The sequence below is a fragment of the Callithrix jacchus genome, chromosome 3, assembly GCF_049354715.1.
Source record: "Callithrix jacchus isolate 240 chromosome 3, calJac240_pri, whole genome shotgun sequence".
In the NCBI taxonomy this organism is placed as follows: Eukaryota; Metazoa; Chordata; class Mammalia; order Primates; family Cebidae; genus Callithrix; species Callithrix jacchus.
The window spans coordinates 161,351,517-161,375,580 of NC_133504.1; the positions used below are offsets into that span (position 1 = coordinate 161,351,517).

General features: G+C 34.6%; 1 long non-coding RNA gene across 4 annotated transcripts in view; it reads left to right on the forward strand.

The window, feature by feature from the left end:
- LOC118152332 (uncharacterized) overlaps positions 1-24,064 on the forward strand; it is a 67,139-nt gene that overhangs the window by 9,660 nt on the left and 33,415 nt on the right. For 2 of the 4 annotated variants that reach the window (XR_013533487.1, XR_013533488.1), the window contains exons 3-5: positions 8,025-8,106; positions 12,612-12,729; positions 14,945-15,062. This is a non-coding gene — a long non-coding RNA (uncharacterized LOC118152332). Of the gene's footprint in view, positions 1-4,904; positions 6,371-8,024; positions 8,107-12,611; positions 12,730-14,944; positions 15,063-24,064 lie in introns of those variants that run through there. The other 2 variants (XR_013533489.1, XR_004741009.3) reach the window with 2 other exon arrangements.

Genomic DNA, 24,064 nt, shown 5'->3' on the forward strand with positions numbered 1-24,064 from the left:
CCAGGTTTACTAGTTTATGTGCATAGAGTTGTTTGTAATATTCTCTGATGATGGTTTGAATTTCTGTGGAATCTGTGGTGATTTCCCCTTTATCATTTTTTATTGCATCTATTTGGTTGTTCTCTCTTTCATTTTTAATCAGTCTGGCTAGTGGTCTGTCTATTTTGTTGATCTTTTCAAAAAACCAGCTCTTGGATTTATTGATTTTTTGAAGGGTTTTTCGTGTCTCAATCTCCTTCAGCTCAGCTCTGATCTTAGTAATTTCTTGTCTTCTGCTGGGTTTTGAGTTTTTTTGATCTTGCTCCTCTAGCTCTTTCAATTTTGACGATAGGGTGTCAATTTTGGATCTCTCCATTCTCCTCATATGGGCACTTATTGCTATATACTTTCCTCTAGAGACTGCTTTAAATGTGTCCCAGAGGTTCTGGCACGTTGTGTCTTCGTTCTCATTGGTTTCGAAGAACTTCTTTATTTCTGCCTTCATTTCGTTGTTTATCCAGTCAACATTCAAGAGCCAGTTGTTCAGTTTCCATGAAGCTGTGCGGTTCTGGGTCGGTTTCTGAATTCTGAGTTCTAACTTGATTGCACTATGGTCTGAGAGGCTGTTTGTTATTATTTCAGTTGTTTTGCATTTGTTGAGCAGTGCTTTACTTCCAATTATGTGGTCAATTTTAGAGTAGGTGAGATGTGGTGCTGAGAAGAATGTGTATTCTGTGGATTTGGGGTGGAGAGTTCTGTAAATGTCCACCAGGTTTGCTTGCTCCAGGTCTGAGTTCAAGCCCTGGGTATCCTTGTTGATTTTCTGTCTGGTTGATCTGTCTAGTATTGACAGTGGAGTGTTAAAGTCTCCCACTATTATTGTGTGGGAGTCTAAGTCCTTCTGTAAGTCATTAAGAACTTGCCTTATGTATCTGGGTGCTCCTGTGTTGGGTCCATATATGTTTAGGATCGTTAGCTCTTCTTGTTGTATCGATCCTTTGACCATTATGTAATGGCCTTCTTTGTCTCTTTTGATCTTTGTTGCTTTAAAGTCTATTTTATCAGAGATGAGAATTGCAACTCCTGCTTTTTTTTGCTTTCCATTAGCTTGGTAAATCTTCCTCCATCCCTTTATTTTGAGCCTTTGTGTATCCTTGCATGTGAGATGGGTTTCCTGGATACAGCACACTGATGGGTTTTGGATTTTTATCCAATTTGCCAGTCTGTGTCTTTTGATTGGTGCATTTAGTCCATTTACATTTAGGGTTAATATTGTTATGTGTGAATTTGATACTGCCATTTTGATGCTAAGTGGCTGTTTTGCCTGTTAGTTGTTGTAGATTCTTCATTATGTTGAAGCTCTTTAGCATTCAGTGTGATTTTGGAATGGCTGGTACTGATTGATCCTTTCTATGTGTAGTGCCTCTTTTAGGAGCTCTTGTAAAGCAGGCCTGGTGGTGACAAAATCTCTGAGTACTTTCTTGTTCGCAAAGGATTTTATTCTTCCTTCACTTCTGAAGCTCAGTTTGGCTGGATATGAAATTCTGGGTTGAAAGTTCTTTTCTTTAAGAATGTTGAATATTGGCCCCCACTCTCTTCTGGCTTGTAGCGTTTCTGCCGAGAGATCTGCTGTGAGTCTGATGGGCTTCCCTTTGTGGGTGACCCGACCTTTCTCTCTGGCTGCCCTTAGTATTCTCTCCTTTATTTCAACCTTGTTGAATCTGATGATTATGTGCCTTGGGGTTGCTCTTCTTGCGGAATATCTTTGTGGTGTTCTCTGTATTTCCTGCAATTGAGTGTTGGCTTGTCTTGCTAGGTGGGGGAAATTTTCCTTGATGATGTCCTGAAGAGTATTTTCCAGCTGGGATTCATTCTCTTCGTCCCCTTCTGGTACACCTATCAAACGTAGGTTAGGTCTTTTCACATAGTCCCACATTTCTTGGAGACTTTGTTCATTCCTTTTTGCGCTTTTTTCTCTGATCTTGGTTTCTCGTTTTATTTCATTGAGTTGGTCTTCGACTTCAGATATTCTTTCTTCTGCTTGGTCAATTCGGCTATTGAAACTTGCGTTTGCTTCGCGAAGTTCTCGTATTGTGTTTTTCAGCTCCTTTAATTCATTCATATTCCTCTCTAAGTTATCCATTCTTGTTATCATTTCCTCGAATCTTTTTTCAAATCTTTTTTCAAGGTTCTTAGTTTCTTTGCATTGATTTAATACATGATCTTTTAGCTCACAAAAGTTTCTCATTATCCACCTTCTGAAGTCTAATTCTGTCATTTCGTCACAGTCATTCTCCGTCCAGCTTTGTTCCCTTGCCGGTGAGGAGTTTTGGTCCTTTCTAGGAGGCGATGTGTTATGGTTTCGGGTGTTTTCCTCCTTTTTGCGCTGGTTTCTTCCCATCTTTGTGGATTTGTCCACTGGTCGTCTGCGTAGTTGCTGACTTTTCGTTTGGGTCTCTGAGTGGACACCCAGAATGTTGATGATGAAGTATTTCTGTTGCTTGGTTTTCCTTCTACCAGTCTAGCCCCTTCGCTGTATGACTGTTGAGGTCCGCTCCAGACCCTGCTTGTCTGGGGTGCACCTCTAGTAGCCGTGGCACAGCGAGGGATGCTACCAGTTTCTTTTTCTGCTCTCTTTGTCCCAGGATGATGCCTGCCTAATGACAGTATTTTGGATATAGAGGGGTCAGGGAGCTGCTTGAGGAGACAGTTTGTACTTTATAGGGGTTTAATTGCTGAGCTGTGCACTCTGTTGTTCATTCAGGGCTGTTATGCTGCTATGTTTGATTCTGCTGCAACACAGCTCATTAAACAACCCTTTTTTTTTTCTCAAATGCTCTGTGTTGAGGGGTTTGGGCTTTATTTTTGGATGTCCGATCAGGTGTCCTGCCCAGCTCGAAGGCAGACTAGCCACTGTTTGGCTGCCGAGGCTCTGCCCTGCTGTTGTGTGATTCGCGCTGTTCCTGCCGGCTCTGCTGTGGTCTCCGCCACGCCCTGCGGCGGAGTCTCTTCGTTGTAGCGTGTTGCCTCAGCAACGGCAGGCTGCGTCAGCAGTGGGCGTGTATCTCAGTAGGGACAGGTTGCCTCGGCAACGGCTGGCTGCGTCAGCAGTGGGCGTGTATCTCAGTAGGGACGGGTTGCCTCGGCAACGGCTGGCTGCGTCAGCAGTGGGCGTGTATCTCAGTTGGGGCGGGTTGCCTCGGCAACGGCTGGCTGCCTCAGCAGTGGGCGTGTATATCAGTTGGGGCAGGTTGCCTCCGTAGTGGTGGACGCCCCTCCCCCACAGAGCATCTCGGACCGTCTGCCCGGGATAGTTTGAAATCGCGGTTTTGTTCGTCCCACTGGGTATCCCAAACGATCTTTCCCTGCAATCCCCTGGGCTGGGCTACTGTGCAAGTTTCGTTCAGTCTCAAGTCCAGCCCTCTCAAGTCTCAGGTTGCCGGTTGAACAAGGCACCAGGACAAGCGCGCCCTGTGGGGATTGCTGGGTAGGGCCGGCCGCCGCCACCCCGGCTGCCGGCTTCGCCAGGCAGACCTACTGCCTGGCGTCCCGTGTCTTTTTATACTTGGGAGTTTCCCCGTTCTGTGGGCAACAAAGATCAGTCTGGAAATGCAGCACTGACTCACCGTTTGCGGATTCAACGCGGGCTCCAATCCTGGGTTGTTCTCACAGCGCCATCTTGAGTCCCCTCGACAACATTTTTTTACTTTGTTTATTATTAATTTATTCAGGTTTCACTTTTTCCTGCTACTGTCTTTGGTAGTTTCTAATACTTTCATGAAGTCACACACATGTACAGACACAGAGAAACATATATATGATTTTAAGAATAAATTTTGAAGAATTTTCAAATTTATGTGGCTTCTGTTAAAAAACACCTGTTGTGTATGTTTTTATATCATCAATGCTATATGCCTGAATTTTCTCTATTCAGTCTGTTAGGTGTGCCAGATGTGTGCCTATTAATTTTAATGTTGCCAATAAAACTCATTCAATTTTGTTTTTTTGTCTGGGGGATTGAGAAATAATTTAGGTACCATTAAATTAATTCTGCTTAGATGCACAATTTGATGATTTTGACAAACACATATAGTCTATCACACAGTCAAGATACAAACGATTTTCATCACCTTAAAAACTTATTTAATGTAAAGTTTTTGTCAATCTCCTGCCTATCTCCCATCCCAAGAACCTGACAATTTGTTTTCTGCCTCAGTTGTTTTTGGGCTTGGAGAATATTGCATAAATGGGGTAATATAAGGAGCCTAAAGGCCTAAAAGTTTTCAATTAATGCAGTGCAATCTGATTGTCAATTTTAGCCTTAGAGCTCCCTGTGGAGTGAACCAAGGCAGCACTGCAGCTCAGCCTCTCTCTCTGGCCGTGTTTGCTGCCTTCTCCTTCCTTCCACAAATTCGGTTTCTCTAATAAATATTCTTCCCACTAAACCATCTTATTATGCTTCCCCAAGATAGAGACCTAGGATATTGGCCAACAGAAATTTTTGATTAGAAGGTGACAACTAAATAAAAACTTGATAGATGACTATATTTCCTAGTAAGAAGCCTGTTTTCACTGTTTCCGGCCATGAAAAAAAATGCCTCTGAGACACCCAGCAACAAATAATGGAATGAAAATTTAAATGTTTAGGTAAATAATTATATGTGAGAATGTCTATTCTATCTACAAAGAGGAAATCAAAGTGAAAGTTTAGAAAAAAATTATTTTGTTGGAATGCAATCATGAGGGAGAAGAGGGAAAAATGAACGAAGTCAAGAGAAATTCAACTTAGTAGAATGAAGAGTTGAAGATATTACAAGATAAGGAGAATTATGTTTTATAGGAGAGGCTAATAGAATTGTATCTTCAGTTTTTCCAAGTTTTAGGGAAAAATAATTCAGTCTTTTACCACTGAGTATGACCTGAGTTGTAGGTCTTTCTTAGCTTGCTGAGTTATTATAATTGAATGTTGTATTTTGTTGAACACATTTATGTGTCTATTAAAATAATGATATGATTTTTTTTTTAGTCTGTTGATAATGAGAAATTACCTGATTGGTTTTTGAATGCTGAACCAACATAGTAACTCCAGGATGAACATCATTTGGTCATGATGTGTTAGTCATTTAATATATTGATAGATTTAATTTGCTGTGCAGATAACTGCAATGATACACACACATACACACCAAAAAGAAACAAAATTAGAGAAAAGAAATTGAAATACTTGTAAAAGTTTTCTGCTAGAAGCAGTAAGTTATATAATGTGATTTCAAATAATACTGACAAATCAAAAGCATTGTAATGTGTTCTTATACAGGACAATCACTTAAAAATTAGAAATAAAATACAAGTCAATAACAAAAATAAAATTGAATTATAAAATTTTCTCCATCTAAAATCAGGCAGACAACAGAAAAAGCAACGAGAAACAGGAAAAACAGAAGACAATTAAAACATGGTAGTTTTAAATCTGTCATTTGTATAATTACATTAAATGTAGATGTTCAAGGCACCTCAATGAAAGACAGAAAACACTTTATTGAATGAAATAAATACCTCTCAAATACAGGGTGCATTTAAGAATCTTACTTAAAGTATTCAGAAATTTGGGATAAAGAAAAAAAAATGTGGAAAGATATAACACACTCACCCTAATCAAAAGCAAATTGAAATCGCTAAATAAAATTGAAATTTCATGAGAAACAGACTCAGAGAAAGTAATATTACCAACAGCATGAGATGATATTTCAAATTTAAAAAAAGGAAACGCTCATAAAACAGCATAAGAATAAAAGGTGTAGGGCCGGGAGTGGAGGCTCACGCCTGTAATCCCAGCACTTTGGGAGGCTGAGGCGGGTGGATCACGAGGTCAAGAGATCGAGATCATCCTGGTCAACATGGTGAAACCTCGTCTCTACTAAAAATACAAAAAATTAGCTGAGCATGGTGGGGCGTGCCTGTAATCCCAGCTACTCAGGAGGCTGAGGCAGGAGAATTGCCTGAACCCAGGAGGCGGAGGTTGCAGTGAGCTGAGATCACACCATTGCACCCCAGCCTGGGTAACAAGAGCAAAACTCCGTCTCAAAAAAATAAATAAATAAATAAAGGTGTAAATATTCAAAGGGTATTTTTCTCTCATTATTAGAAGGGGAAATGCTGTATGTCTTACAGATTCTGGCCAGCTACAAATCAAAGGAGTACTCAGATACAGGTATGCAGTGACAGAGCTCTACGGGACTGCCCACAGAGTGAACAGTCTCAATCAGCTGGCACTGCTCGTTTTTGTTCAGTATAGACATAATGCTGAAAGCCTGGCGCCAACACAATCTGTGGGTAATTAACACTGTCATCCCCCCTTGCAGGGAGCAGTCTTTCAGGCAGATAATCAAAGGTAGGTTTTTGGATAACGTAAGTAAACAGGCCTATTTTGATAAACTCCCCTACATTTACTTGCACCTACTTCTCACCCTCCGCCTCAGCTAAGAGAAAAGCTGCCTTCAGCTTACTCTCTTCCAAAGCTTTGCAGAGCCCTCTTACCTTCTTAAGGCTGGTTCTTTCCCTATTGCTTCTCCCACCACTCTGACTGATCCCTTGCATGGAAAAATAAACAAAGGATCAGTAAAAACGTTGAGGCCTTGACCAACATTGAAAACCAATTGAATTAATTAACGTTGATTGCTAGAGCACACCGAGCTAAACAGACAGTACATTCTTTGGAAGTTCATATGGGACCTTCACTGAGATAGACCATATCCTTCACCATAATAAAAGTGGTGGTTGGAAACCAGTATGGAAAAATTAAGATCTTACAAAATGTTTTCTTAGACCACAATATAATTCAATTAAAATTAAATAACATGAAGATACCTGAAACACCTCAAAATAATTGAAAATTACACACCCCATTTCTAAATGTCAAATAAGTTAAAATGAAAACCAAAATAGATATTAGAAAACATATAAAAATAAATAAAAAAAATTAATATGTATAAAGTGCACCTAATGGAATTTTTACAAGAAAATTTAGAGCATTAAATTCTTACATTAAAAAAGAAATTGTCCCAAATCAATGATCTTAGCTTCTGATGCATGATATAGCATATCTTAAAAGCTGTAACTAAAAAGTCAAGGTATGAAAAATTATCAAGGTTTCTTTCTGTATTCATTAATAATCTGGGAAGACCTCATTAAAAAAATGAAATTAAAAAAAAAAATTAACTCAGCATCAGTAAGAAAGTTTGATAATTAGATGATATAATCAAAAGATTAATATTGTTGTATATGTGTTTAATCTGTACTTTTCCTTGAAGTCCATAAGTCTGCATGCCAGGTTCAAAAAATGAATCTATTATGATGACTTTTTGAGTTTTCAGTTACTGAATTTGCCCCATTACTTAAAAAAACTTTTTATTAATTTTTTATAAGATTTTACTTTATGAATTTAATCTGCATTACATCTAACAAGTTTGGGGGCTTATGAAACATGTATTTATTTATAGGTTGGTAATACTCTACCAAGGTATGCCTAAGTCAGAATTTTTTGCCATGAAATTATAATATAGTGTCTTTTTGCTTTTATTTTATGTGCATTTGCTAAATTTTTAAGGATTCCATTTGTTTTTCATTATTATGGAACATTTACATGCAATTGTGGTAAGCATTTTAATTTTCAAAATTTCAATTTTAGAGAGCAAATTATACTCTGTCCGTAATTATCCTGACCCTGAATTTTCTTCTTTTTCCCATGGAAAGCCCTTTCTCATTTCAGAAACCCCTGGGCCTTATAAATATGTAAATAATTACAAAAAATTTAAGTATTTAATAAATAAGTTTATAATTTTTATGTACTGCTTTCCTATAGATATTTGCCTTTAAACAGTGTACAGCTTTCCTGGTTATTGGAAAGTGAATAACATAACCTCCAAATATAAAAATGAAGTTTTGCCAAAGTTCACAAAAATATACAATGAAAATAAGATCTTTCCCACTAACTACTTTCTCATTCAAATGAGTTCAGACTTAGCCTTCTCTATGTCTTCTTTCAGAAAAAGTCTATGTTATAATATTTTAACCAGTCATCCAGGCCTACAGCTCCTAGATTCTGACGCTCTATCCAATACCATTGAGGTAATTTTATTTCCTTTTGTTGGTGATTCTGTAGTCGCTATTACTCTCTGCTGAGTATTCTCAGTTCCTGGAGTTGTCTCAAAGCAAGAAGATAATGCAATGCCATTCAATAATTCAGCTGACTCTTGCCATTAATATAACATGACTTTCTCAATTTTTTAATTTTAAAATTTCAATGTTTTAATTGGAATATTATAATGATATTGCCCATTTCATCAGATACTTTTTAATCTTAAGGAGCATGAGTCATTTTCCCAACACAAAAGCCATGCTTTTAAATATATAGCCTTAAGGATAGAGAGAAAGCACTACTAAACAATGCGTAAAGTATTGCCATTACTTTCAATGGCAAAAATCTCAATTAAATTTGCAGCAAACTAATATTTGTTTTTCTATTTGAATTATCAGTATCCAGTGTGAAGATTAGTGAAGCAATGCAAATTTTGTTTCTATTCATTGACATGTTTTGTTTAAGATAAAGGATACAGTAACAAAACTATAAACTTAGTTAGGATACCTCAAAAAGTAGGAGAATTACTGCCTAAAGTGTAACACAGATAGGAGGAAAAAAAACACTTGAAGGGAAGGAGAATGCAAAAAAGGAGCTAGTAAACATGAATTGTGTATTAACTATGTTCCTTGGTCTTTGAACAATTGCCAGCACATAGTGCACATCCAATACATTTTAAAATGTTATTTAAATGAATGATTGACATATTTGAGCAACTTAAATTTACAATTTAAGAATAAAAAATGAGGATAATATCTGTGATCAAATTACTGTGTTAGTAAAGCAAATAACCTTTTCTTTCGATTTCTACAGCCTGTCTTCCTCATGCTAACTGATGTTGTTTACTTAAGACATAGCTGAAAGTTAGAAACACACCGATATGCACATGCATATACTCACAGAGCAAAAGGCTATCAACAGAACAATCGCATAACATCTGAACACCATAGACTCACATCAAAGATGGATATCACTGGAAAAATTGCTTTGCATCATGCTGTGTACACCATCCTGTATCACTTTAGATATCTCCAGTATCTACAAAGTGGCTAAAGGCAAATAATTTAAACAATATTTATTGAACATATTAAATATCATGTTTTTTAAAAAAATAGTGTGTTTTCTAAAAATATGTTAATTTATTTTATACTATGTTAATGTTATACCTTAACAATAATGTATAATTGATTTTGCTTATTTATATACTGTATTCCTATATTTTTTAGTAGTTAAAATGTTTGAATTGTAGAACAGCATCTTTACTTGGTAGCTGTCATAAATTTTAACTATATTGTCCTTTCTCAGATTAATTTTTGCCCTTATATATGCCAGGTATATTTTCTCTAGAGTTATTTTCTGGATATGGCTAAACATAATGGATATTGGAAACTCGAAATTTCTGTTATAAAATTGTTAAAATTCCTTTCTGAAAAAATTGAGCAAGTTGGATCAATCACTATTTTTTGACTGTCATGGAGATATTTTTTGCTTTCTTGTTTCAAATGCTTTTTATAGTCAACGAATGTGAAGTAATTTGAAATTTCATTTTGAATCTGAAGTTTAATTCTCTTTAACTGGTAGGATTAATAGATATAGTCCAAAGCCAGGTATCTCAGAATAATCCTACATTTTATTTCTATTGATACATAGTTTGAACTTTAGGTAATTAACTCAAGAAGAATCTTAGTGCTGTTACATGGATAGAACTGTGTGATAGAAATAGATTAAGCAAAGATGCCCTATGCATTCTGCTGTTTCTCGAACACATTCCCCTGAAATTTACGTGTTGGAAACAATCCCCAATGCAACAGTGTTGGTAGTAAAATCTAATAAGTGGTATTTGTGTCATGAGTGGTAAGTCTTCATAAGTGGATTAATGTTGTTATCATGGGAGTGGGTTAGTTAGCCAGAGAGTGTGTTCTTATAAAGAAAGCCTGGCTACTGGTACCTCTCTCACACACACTTTCTTGATTTTCTGCCTACTGTTATGGGATGACACAGCATAACGATATTGTGAGCTGGTCCCAACAACTGGCAACATGCTCTTGGACTTCCCATGCTCCAGAACCACAAGTTAAATAAATTTATGTTCATGATAATTTTAACCAGTCTCAGATACTCTATTATAGCAACAGAAAATGGACTAGGACACATTCAAGAAATAATTTATTGTATCAATAACAATAAGAAGTTTCTTTATTTATGGAATGTTAACTTAAACTTTCTTCCATATGAATAATGGAACACACAAGAGCAAGGCCCATCTAATATAAACTAAAGGTTTACAGTGAGCCATTTTATCTAGAAAAGTACTACTGTCGTTTGGCTGAGTTGTGCTTTACAATTACATAGTATCTGATAAATTCAGAAGTAATGAGTATTAACTGTGATAACAAAAGTTATATAATTAGGATATTATTGAAAATAGCAATACATACAAAATTATACACACAGTATATAGAGCATGTAAAGAAATAAATGATAGCTATGCAATGTACATGGATACATCTTAGAAACTTAAAAATAAGGGAAAGTAAAACAAAGAATGCATACAAATGATGCATTTTTAGAAAAAGTAAACACACGCTACTAAACTATAGGTGACTTAGGAATACTGTTACATATTGGATGTTAATAAAACCAAGCAAAATAATGGCAAACACAAAATTTAGTATATTGGCTACCTTTGGTGGGGAGGTAGGAGGATTGACTAAGGATACATACCTAGATAGCCACAACCATCAGGCTCACATTCTATTTCATAAGGTGATGAGCTAATAGGGAAATAAAAGAAACTAAACTCTTTAAAAGCTAGTATGTCTTCAGCCCATTATTTCTTTGCTATACAAAATAAATATAATTTTCTTACACAACTCTTTATCTCGAAATGGTTTGACAAAATTATGTTAGGTTCATCATAAGGTTTACATTCACTTTTCCATTGAAGATAAAAGCCTATTTTTCAGTTTTGTTTTCTTAGGAAGGCTCGGGATTATATTCCTCATGTGGAATGACGAATGTGAAATTAACAAAGCGGATTGCTTTAAAGACCAAAATTACTCTCTGAGTCTCCATGTGCAACAGATGGAACTACTGAAGCCATGCTTAGTTGCCTTAAGGAGCAGCAATTGTCTTGCTCACTTCTGGAACCTTTACAGACATTTTGGCTGCCAGAGTTATTGTCGTACCCTGGTCAAGACTTTGAATATTTTCAAATATTTATAGCCATGGGACTGGCTCCAAAAGACTGTGCCAATGTCTTAGCAGGTATTTTAATGAAGCTGATAGTTGCCTGATGATTTTAAAATAATAACAGGCATGAAGCATTATTGAAGTTTTACTGACATATATGCCTGTTTCTTCTATATTTCTAGAATTCCAGGTACTGCAAGTCATCCTCTATTAGATGTGCATTGCAGTGTATTTCCCCACTGTAAGAAAAAGAGTTCTACTATGTTTTAAATCATTTTTTTCTTTTCCTGATTTCAACTTCTGTTTTCTAAAGGAAACATAAGAACTGCTCTACTTCCAGGAACATAAGAACTATTCCAAATGTTAAGACACGTATTATTTTAAAAAGTGGCCATTTTTTGTTATGGCCATTTTTTGGGGGCTACTTTTATGTTACTCCATCATAGGCTTTATTATGAGAAAAATAGTCATAATAAATGTAATAATGGATAGTAACTACTATGTAGTCACTCTTTCTATGTGTTGGCCTCTCTGTTGTTCATATTGTATACAGACTGTGGCAGTAGTTTGTAAAATTTATTAATTTCTGTCATTTTTTTTCAGAGATAATTTTCTTTTCTTTCTTCCTACTTCGGTTTTCCAGTGTTCTAACAGCTAGACATTTTGATGATCATGGTCCAGGGGATGTTTCTAGTACCTCTTAGTCACCCACTTTCATCCTCAAGCTCTGACTTCCCTCTGGGTCTTCCTGATTTGTTCTGCTACAGGAAGACTCTGCATTGCCTCTGTTCAGCCACAGCAGGCCAGGAGGATACCTCCACCGTGCCAACAGTGGTCATACTCAGGGTGCACTGGTCCCTCCACCACTTCTCAGAAGGCCAAATGCAGAGGTGGGGTTTGGCTTCTCCACTGGCTGCTGATGGCAGCAGATGAAGCAACTCACAACTGAGGGGTAGGGCTACATTTGGCAAATGAGAGCAGAAAGTGACCAATAAATGAATGCTTTACCTCGCCCTAAACCCTATTCTTACAACATTTCAGAGATACTGTAGTTCCAAAACAACTACACTTGTAAAAAGTCATATTCCCCCCTTACATTTGTCTTCTCTCCTGACTCACACTTCATTTAACTCACTTTTGCTTTCCTGGAATTACATTCGCCACTAAAATATTAGCATACATTCTTTAGGTTTGAGTTCCGTGTTCTAGGAAGTCTGGGCTAAAACAAGGATAAAAACGTTTAAACAGGGAAATACTTGGAGATTTTTTCATGTCCTTGGTTTTCAAATCCTAAATTCTCTAGAGAAATGGAGAGGAGTGTTGACACGGATATTTGAGAACAAGATAGAAGGAAAAATTGGAAAAAGCAGAGTCTATGAAACTACATGAGTTCAAAAAAAGCTTCAACGACCACTTACAAGGTAATTAAGTAAATAGAAATTTTCAAAATAGCTTTGTAGAAGCTGAGAGGAATTAGGATTGTGTGTTGACTCCTAGGCAAAGTCTACAGGGAAGTGGTAGTTCAGGTTTGTTTTCTTACAAAGGCTCATGATTATATTCCTCATGTGGAATGAGGAATGAGAAATTAATATTTCCTTCCTGAAGAAGGAAATTTTACCCAAGTATTTTAAGTTAAAAGTGCTGTAGAAACTAAACAGGGCCAGATGGCATTCTTCATTCAAAATCTTGGTAAATATAATTTATCAGGCAGCTACTTGCCATACCGTGCAATATGCATATAATGCATCTAATTTTAGATTTTTACCAATCTATTGATAGTATTAACATTAATTTAACAGTGAATGTTCACCAAAATACCTAATAAGATACTTTAGTTTCAATGCAGCAAATATTTTAACCTTCACAATTAACTTATTAACATATAATTATGATTTTGTAAAAGTAGCAATTTATTTTTTATAACTTTTCTTTTGCAAATGGTTTCCATAAATTTTTAGAAAATATAAATAAACACAATAAATGTGTATAGTTTGGAATTGCCAATGACTCTTAAGATGTTATATTTCATTCAAAATATATTTTTTCTAAACAGATTTTCACACCAGCAAAAGTAGTAACTTTGTCTTGTTAAATTTCATTAGACACAAGTAGAAAAGTCATCTCACAATTATCTATCTTAGCTAGAGATAAGGTGAATGTTATCACTGTGTAATATAGACACATAGTATGATAATTGAGTACTATATAACTTTGTGCTTTGCATAAAATTATTTTTTCTGTGAAAAGTCTCTTATCTTCTGTGACAGCCTTGGAAATTTAATAAAACTCTGCAACTAACACAGTATAATTTATCCCTAGGAAAAAAACTTTTGGACGAAAAAACAAGATAATTTTTTTTCTCCATTTGTATAGGAAAGGTAGCAATCTCAATAGATTTATTAAGCATGAAAACCTCAAATGCTATAATGCTCCTAAGGAATTAAATGATCCATTCATGAATCACAAAGAGGATATAAATTACCAAACTGTTTGTATAATTGTAATGTACTAGTACCCATTATAGTACATTAGTACAGGCTTCTAAAGAAATTCTCTAACAGAGTTCCGCTACCAAATTGCAGAAAGTGTGTTCTCATTTTCTCCATATATTAGTATTGAGCTATTCATTTAGCTTTCAAAATTTGCTATTTAATGCAGGGCTTTATTCATTTGAACATGCAACAAGACTCTATTGCTACTGCTTGCAGTTGAAGGATAGACTTCTGAAGTAAGAGGTAGACCTTACAAAGGAGCTCAACAAGGAGAACAAAACTCTATTTAAATGTATTTAGTGAGCCTTTACCTTGTGCCAGCTGTCCTTCAGGGAACATAGAAATGAACAAGACATCTGAAATACCTGCCATCAAAGGGCTTACATTCTGTTGGAATGCAATGGCAAAGTAAACAGTACGTAAGTGGCTGATGGTGATAAGTATTACAAAAGAAAATAAAGGAGGGTAAGAGCCAATAGGGAATGCCAGCGGGGGAGGTTGTTTTTCTTTTATATTTGAATGTTAAGTCTGACTTATAACATGTTGTTTGAGCAGAAAGGCAAAGGAAGTGAGAGAGGATGACATGCAATTACAAAGAAAAGGGATGTCAGGCAGAGGGATAACCAAAGACAGTCAGGTGTTATTTACCAACAGGGGCGCCTTATGGGAAATGCATCTTTAGGTAATTTTGTCATAATGTGAACATCTTAGAGCATGCTTATGCAAATCTGCTTATGGCCCACCACACACCTAGGACATATACTATTGCCTCTTGCTCTACGTTGTAAACCTTTACAGCATTTTACTGAGTAGAATACTGTAGGCAGTTGTAGCACAATGGTAAGTATTTTTGTTAAACATATTTTAACATAGAAAAGATAGTGCATTTTTCCACAGTGCTACGAGAATACAGCATCACTTGGTCATAGAAATTTTACAGCATTATTAAAATCATATAGGGCCATAATGATAGGTGTAATATGTTGATGACTGAAATATTGTTACATGGGGATGACTGTATTTCTAGAGAGAACAACTTGTCTGTTGTATTTGAGGAACAGTGTGGAGAGCATACAAATAAGAGGAAAAGAAAAAATGATTTATCAACTTTTAGTACAAAGGCATGCTTTGGATTTTCACTCAGAGCAGAAGAGGAAGCTATTAGAGTACACATAGCAGTGGAATGAAACCATCTGACTTCAGGTGACATTGCTATGCCAAGAACAGACTGTGGTTGATGGAGGAGAGGAACAGGTGTGGAGGTAAGGAAACCCTCAAGGTCAATAATCCAGTTAACATACAGTGGTATTTTACCAATTTATTTTCTCTGTATATATTTTAGTGGTAGATAAATGTAATTTTCAGATGAATGGGATGACGTATGTGTAAGAAAGAATGTGTCAAAATTTATTTTATGTGCACAGTAGAAGAATGAAGTTACTATTTCCTGTCAGAGAGCTTTGGGTAGAAGAGTTCTTTCTGATGAAATAGCTCTAGGGTGATAAGAATTTAGCATGACAGTGATGAAGCAGCAAGTTCAAAGCACAAGAAGTGACAGGGTATAGTGTATTTGAAATAAATGTCATCAGAGACATGTTATATTGAGTCTTTAATTTATGAGAATGAATAAATGAATGAAGACACATGGGGGCTGGTAAAGCATGGAGAAAGAGAAAGAACGTACATTCCAAGCTACGGGTTCCGGGAAAGGAGAGTGTGTAGTCAGATGTGCTATTGAAGTAACCAACCAAGTGGAATGAACGGAGACAATTGGGGTGACAACGGACATGAAATAATGAGGTTTTATAAAGAGATATCGCCATTTGAAAAGCAAATTCTGAGAAGAGTAAAGATGAGGCTGAAATATACCCCTGACCAGAGGAAAAGACCATTTGGAAACATGATTATTAACCACTTAGAAAAACTCAGTTGAGTTAATATATCCAGACAAAAACTTAGTTTTACTAAGACAGAGATGTGATAACATTTCAAAAAAGTATTTTCTGATAGAGTAGAATAAGTAGTATTTCCCATGAAATAGGGTGTATAAAAAGGGAGTGAAAAGGCTGGAAAAGAAACCAGAACATACTAAAATAAGAATTAGGAAACAGATAAATTAGTTGAGAGCACTATATTTTTGACAGTGACCTAATGTAACAGGAGTCTCTGGCTTGGGCGTTTAATGCTTTAAAATAATTTATAAAGATGCTTTTAGAGGAAAAAACAACCATTTCTTTTAGTTTTGAGGACTAAATAGAGAAAAACATGTATTCACCACAATCAAATGAAAGCTTCAGTGGTAATATTATGATGCATAGTAAACTTTAGAGCAAAATACATTACTAGACGTACATAAGGTCATTTCAAAATTATGAAAAAGCCAATTCAAGAAGGAATAACTCTTGACATGGCAGAAAATAGTTTATAGCATTGTTTATTATGTATTTTAGCCCACTGTTAGGACCTACTGCTCAGGAAAGAAGTTTTCTACAAAGTATAACTGCTCATTGACAAGTACTTGGTCACCCAAGACTTCTGATGAAGATGTACAGGAAAATTGATGTTGTTTTCATGCCCGTTAGCACAATATCCACTGTGCAGCCCATTGAATTAAGGAGTAATTTGGACTTTCAAGTCTTATTAATTAAGAAATACATTTTATAAAACTATAGCTGCCATAGGTAGTGATTCTTCTGATAAATCTGGGAAAAGTAAATTGAAAGTCTTCTGGAAAGGATTCACCATTTTAGATGTCATTAATGAAATTCATGATTCATAAGAGGAAGTAAAAATATCAACATTAACAGAAGTTTGGAAGAAGGTGATTCCAACCTTCATGGATGACTCGGAGGCATTCAAGGCTTCAGTGGAGGAAGTAACTGCAGATGTGAGGGAAAGCACGAGACTAGAATAGAAATGAAGCCTGAAGATGGAACTTAATTGCTGCAATCTCATGATAAATCTTTAACAGATGAGGCATTTCTTCTTATAGATGAGCAAAGAAAGTGGTTTCTTAAGACGGAATCTACTCCTGGTGAAGATGCAATGAACACTGTGGAAATGGCACCAAAAGATTTAAAATATTACAAAAACTTAGTTGATTTAAAATATTACAAAAACTTAGTTGATAAAGCAGCAATAGAGTTTGAGAGGAGTGATTCCAACTTTGAAAAAAAGTTCAATCAGTAAAATACTATAAAACAACATGGAATGCTCTAGGAAAACCTTTCATGAAAGAAAAAGTTTATTAATACAGCAAACTTTCTGGCTTCCTTCCAGAAATTTCCACAGCAATCAGCCTTCTGCAACCACCACACTGCACTAGTCATTTTAACAGGGAGGCAAGACTCTCCACCGCAAAAAAAAACATGACTTACTGAAGGCTCAGATAGTCCTTTGCATTTTCTAGCAATCATTTTTTTAAAATTAAGGTATATACATTGTATAAACATAAATTTGTTGCACAATTAAGAGGCTACAGTATAGTGTAAATACGACTTTTATATGCACTGATAAATACAAAAATATTGTGACTTGTTTTATTGGAATATTTATTTTATTGTGTTGATCCGGAACCAAACCGACAATATCTTTGAGGTATGTATGTAATTAATTTGACTTAATCAAAATTAAACTTTTGCTTCTTGAAAACACTGTTGAGAAAATTAAAGAAGGAGGGGGCAGCAGCAGTGACAGCATAGCTGGGGCTGCCATCCCCAGGCCTCAAAAAGATTTTTGGGCCTATTATATTTAAATAAGAATGTCTACTCACATTATTAGACAAAAGTTTCTCCTCACTAGCAGCAAAGTAGTGTATCTAATTTTATCCATGGAGAAAATACGTAATGGCAATTTTCACAAATACATTTTAGCACGTATATAACAGCCATTTTAGCCAAAATAAATGGATGGCTTATAAGCACAGTAGCAACTGAAAAAAGGCAAATGTTTATCAACACAGCAATGATAAACAATTTGTGATATGCCCATACAAAAGAATGCTATTTAGCATATAAATAAATGAATGAACTGCTGATATGCACAACTTGGATGGTTTTCAAAATAATTATGCTGAGTGGAAGACAACAGACAATAAAGACTACACATCATGTGATTCTATAAAAATCTAGAAAATGCAAATTAATGCATAGTCACAGAAAGTCACTGGATTTACTAGTCTGATTTCATTGAACTTCTGTGTCTTCATAAGCTCTCATGCTTGCATCTTACAATATCTATCACATAATATTGTGACTCGAACTCCTTTTCTTAATGTATCTCACAGAGAAATAACTCGAGAAGTTAGGAAACTCTCAGTCATCCACAGAATTTCTATCATATAGTAAGTTTTCAAATATAAAACCCAGATTCCTGTAGTGACATCGAAGCTTTTTCATGATGAAGTCACTCATTTAGCCTCTTTGACCTCATTACTTGGCACTCTTCTATTCACTTCTGCAACCCCAATGGCCTCCCTGAAATTCTTCAGATATGTTAGGCGTGATTCAACCTGATGGCCTTTGCCATTGCCAATCCATTTGTCTGGAGTCGTCATACCACAGGGAGTTCTTGCCAATCTCCCCTGCCCTTTATTGCTTAAGCATTACCTTCACAATAACTAAGCTTCACTGCACTAAGCTTCCTGTTTAAAGCTTTAATTTCCTATCCCTGCTCAGCATTCTTGATTCATCTTAGCCCAATCAATCCATGTTTCCTTCTTTTTCCTGTTGTACTCTTCATCTTTAAACACACTGTATAATTTCCTTGTTTAGGTTGGTAGCTTTGGTTGACTTTTTCTTCCTATTAAAATTAATACTCCAGAAAGTCAGGTGTTTTTTGACCAGCGTGACCCCAAGTAGCATCTGCCACAAAGTGATGATCAATAGATATTTGATAAATTACTACCTAAATTAATGTTGAAGAAAAGCATAATTTTATGTCATTTTGCCATTTTTTCCTCAATAAATAAATTTTGTTAAGCATTTAAGTTTGCTTTCAAAGTATTAAATAACATGTAACAGACAAAATACATGAACCTTAAAGAAGCAATCAGATGACTTACCAAGTCATAACTATTCAAAAAGTATAGATTTTTATACTTCTAGATTCTCTCTGAAGACTCTGCAATAATGCCCTCAAATGAAAGAAACTTTAAACCTCACATTTTGGTAGAAAATTTAAGAAAACAAGAGTTTTCTTCAGCAATTTGAAATACTACCAGTAATTTTAATAAATTTTTTTTTAATAAGTGTGAAATCATATCTCTGAAGTGTACTAAAATTAAGACACCTGCTAAGGGTGAGAAGATGACAGTAAACATCATTATTCCAAATAAGCACATTTAATACCTGCTTGAATAAAAACATATGGATTTGTTCACACTAGCAATAAAGAAATGCAGAACCAGAAACCGTAAAGAGTGATATTTTAAATTTCTAAAGAACTTCAAAATAAAGGATACGCATTTAAAAGATGCATTCTATGGCTACATAATACTATATAATGACAAGATGACAGGTTGTGACTAATAGCATTTTAAAAGCTCTCCTCATAATGAAACTGAAGGTGTCATTTCCCTATAATTTTATATATGTCATTAATTTACTATATCTGGATACAACATATTACCAAACAGATGTTCATCAAGAACTAAATCATTTTTAATAGAACATAATAATTTAAATCTACATCTATTAATCATTTTTTATTCTAACATTTATAATCTTGCTAAACATTTTATCAGTTGTCAACGTTAAGAAAAACAAGAAAAAGTAGTCCTTGGAGAAATATATTCCTTTCAAAACTGCATTTAAATAAAAACATTTGCCAATATTTACTATTAAAAACACTAGGTATAATTTTAAGGACTTGGTATTTGACCAATTTATTCTATGTCATATTTGTTACAAAATAATAAAAATATAACATATATTTTATCTTTTTTGAAATCTGTGATAAAGCACATTTAGTTGTATTATTTTTGTTGGGATATGTCAGCTAATAAAAATTGATAACTGGCGTAAAGACAGACATTTTTGAAATTATAGTTTCTGCCAGGATGGTGACCTAGCTTTAGCTGCTAGATCCCTACTCCAAAATCAATTCCGGAGAAACTTTGCAAGTGAGAAAGAGAAATGTCTTTCAGATACAAACATAAAACAAAGAAAAAATCAGAAACCTCTGGAACACAAAGCTGCCTTGGGCTGATGTATCCTAAGTCCTACTTCTGCTTTTGCCACAGTTTTTCACTGACACTTCATTGCAGAAATTAGCCCAAATGACAAGAGGATAGCAAGGGTGTGCCAAAGCCCTGAAGGGTAAGGACTTGATGAAGACTCATTGGAGAAACCAGAGTTCTAAGGAGTTACTGCTTCATATTCTACCTTCAAACACCCAGGGCTGATGGGTGATAAATTATGAAAACTATTTTCTCCCAATGATGTTTCTCTATGAGAGTTTAAAAAGTGAAATCTTGACCATAGGATTTGCCTTATTGAGTGAGTATCATCAAGTGGGAGTGGCAGTGATCCATAACGGTTCTGAAGTTATGGCATTTCTGAATACTCAACCTCATTGGTAGCCTCCTTATTAAATTATCCTGTTCTTTCATGAAATGGTGATGGGACTTCAGTCTTTTGCTGATGCAAAATACTAATTAGAGCATCCACTGCAGAGACATGTGTGTACTCAGAGATATATACTGCCTTTTCTGGAGTTCAGTGCAGAAACATGGTTGAGTTCCAGACAAAGGATTTGAAGAGATAATTTGGCCACTTCCAGACTTGGCCCTAAAGAATATCTTCCATTTCTCTCCTACTGTTTCTCTGGAGAACGCTGACTAACACATCGTGTCTTTGTGATATGAAAAAGCTAAGCTTTTCACACACTATAGATACAGGATAGAAAGAAGCTATTCAGTATGCAGTAAGTTTTGACTAGAATGAAAAGCAAAACTTTATTACATTAAGCTATCATGATTTTATGTTTTATTTTTCTCAAAGAGGCCCTAGCATATCTTGACTATACAACTGCTAATAGTCTCTTACATAATTTCATAGAGAAAATAAACATATAAATAAAAATAACTGCACATAAAAAGTAGATTTTAAGAAGACAATATAATAAGTTCTACATAAAAATTAAAATGATATTGTTGGAAGAGCCAGAAAAAAACTTAAAATTATTATAAAATAAAAAGTAAATATGTATATATGTGTCTTTACACACCTATGTGTGTGTATACAGAGAGAAAAAGGAAGATATCAATATTAATTAATACATTAAAATTGTTGAAATAAAGAATGATTATTGCATAATTAGGTGAATATAGCTATAAAATGAACAAGTGAGTTGAAAAAGATTGATTGATTGATTACCATTGCTAAAAGGCAGCAGAAAAAGAAGGAGGAGAACATACTTGAATAAATATTGAAGATAAGCTTTAGAAAATTAAAGGAAAATGAAAGACATTGAAAGCATGCTCATGAGGGATTTAAAAAAAACACTCAGATACATGAGAGTAAGTTTTAAGGGTATTAAAGACAAAGGAATGACTATGGCCGAGAGAAAGAACAGATTACCTGAGAGGCACATGAATTATATAGGCAAAAAGTTTCTCAGTTACCACAGCACATATAAAAACAAACCTGAGTGAGTGTGTGTGTGTGTGTGTGTCTGTGTGTGTGCATGTGGTTTTAAGCACAGACAGAAAGATATCTGAAAGTATATATTTTATGTCATGCCTAACTACTAATTAAATTAGGGAGCATAATAAAAATCCAACAAAACATATTATATCTTTAAATCCTTGTAATGGAGACACATGTTAAAGACAATTTTTAAAGAGTACTTGGATAATACAATAAATATCATGGAGTTGCAGTGAGACTTGCTTAAAGTAAGGTTGGAAAACCATTTTGGTAGAATTTATTATTGTTGTTCAAAAAAGTCTTGGGTAAAGGAAAATATGAATTATATTACTAACCCAGAACTAAAATTCCATTATGTAGATATTATAAATACCTACATGTAGAGGCCTGAAATAAAAAGTACTTAAAATTGTGCAAAAGTATCTGTTTGAAGTAGGAAAGATGTAAATATTGATAAGTATAGGAAACCAATATGAGTCGATACTATAGGCTTGGGTCTTAAAGGGGGCAATTAACATAACAAGAGTGGAAGAAAACATTGGTCCATCCAATGCAAAACATAAAATGAAAACCAAGATTTAAAAAACAGAAGTAAAGAAAATATTTTTAAAATCTTAATAAATAATGCAGAAATGTTTTAATAAAATATTAATTACAACACACATGAGTTAAGCACACTAACTAAAAGAACTCCTCGAATGAATGCCAAAATGGGATTCAAAAATGTATTGCCTATAAGGGACCTAATTAAAATAAATAAAAAGACAAAGAAGAATGAAAATAAAATGTATACTAAATACATATCTACTAAAATAAAATATAAAATGATGTATGTATGTCATGTATATTATGTATACTACATACATGTATTGTGCACTTAATGATATAATTTGTCTTGAGAAGACAGAATTATATGCTTAGAAACACTTTGAAGGAAGATTGAATATTATAAACACTATAAATATTTCTTTAATCCTTAAATTATGAATTTTCTAAATTCCATTAGAATTTGTTCTAATCTTTATCTTTAAATATATCCCAGGGGATTTTGTAATGGATTCTGAAAAATCAAGCCATTTTGATGTACACCTTTGGTTTGTTAGTTAAAATTTTAATAGTATTTAATTGTGGAGTTAACCTGTCTGGTTGTTCTAGTCATTCTTGCCCTTGGCCTACACAGAGGATAGTGTGAGTGTGTGTGTGTGTGTGTGTGGTATGTGGTGTGTGTTTGTTGATTTCATTGTGCTATATCATTTTTAAGTAGATCTAATTTTAATAAATATGATTTTCAAATCTTTAGGGGAATGAAACGTGTGTGAAGTGAAGAACAAAATCTTCATCTTTAAAAAGGAATTTAACAGACTGATTCCTAAAAATGTTCCAAAGAAGCACACTATATTTCTTAAATAAAAATTAACAATGTACTATAATTTATTATTGTTTATGTGAAGCTATGACAAACAAAATGTTTTTCTTACTTTTATTTTAAAATTTTATTTTTATATTAAATTATATTATCAGCCCAGATTGATTACTATTATAAAAGGCAGAAAGGGAAATTTTTTAAAATAAAAATAAACAAATTTTTAAGAATAAAATTTAGTTTTACTCAATGAACAGAGATTTCAAATGTCACAGTTTAACATAGTTTGTAGAATTAATCTTTTAAACATTAACTGACATCTAAATTTCATTAGATTGTGAATTAGTTTGCTTGGGCTACCATAAAAAAAAACACCTTGAACTGGATGACTTAAACATAATTTGTTTCTCACAGTTCTGGAGACTGGGAAATCCAAAATCAAGGTGCCAGACCTTTAGATTCCTGGTGAGGACTCTTTTTCCTGGCTATCAGACAGCTGCCTTCTAGCTGTAGGGGGGGAGAGAGCGAGAGAAAAAAAGAGAATCCCTTACTTTTATTATAAGGCCACAATTCTATTGAATTAGAACCTAATTTAGCCTGTATTACTCCCTCACGACCCTAACTCTGGACACAGTCACACTAGGAGTTAAGAGTTTTAGATATGAGTTGGGGAGACGTTGTGCACCTACTCAAAGTTCGTTGAGTTTTTAACAATGTCAGCACTTGAAAACCTTGAAGGTGGTAAGTGACCTAATGTATTGCTTACAAAAAATAAATTCTGCTTTTCATTATTCTAAGATATGTTTGCAAATACCACTTGTTAAATTTGTATGTAACTTGTAATAGTATATTACACCTTATTATTTTGATTTGTCAAGTTCTAAGCTCCTTTAGTTCAAGGCCATAAAGCCACTTAGCAAAAATATCCCTGAGGCTATACTCATAAACCCAATTGCAATTTGCAAATAAAGAAGATGATCCAGAGATTTCTGATACAGTAGGAACTTTTTAAATCACTTGATACAACTTCATTTTATTTTAAAGGGAAATGGAGCAGTTTATTTCTAGAAACCAGCCACAATGTGATTTTGAATTTTCAGGTTCAGTTTAATTTATAATCAAGATAGACATAGTACTTATATTTAATGCAAATTTTACCCATTAACTAAAATCTAATTCTCCATATAAGTATATAACTATGGAAGTTAATCAATGTTAAGTTTGTGTTACTCAAAATTATCCTATGAATTTC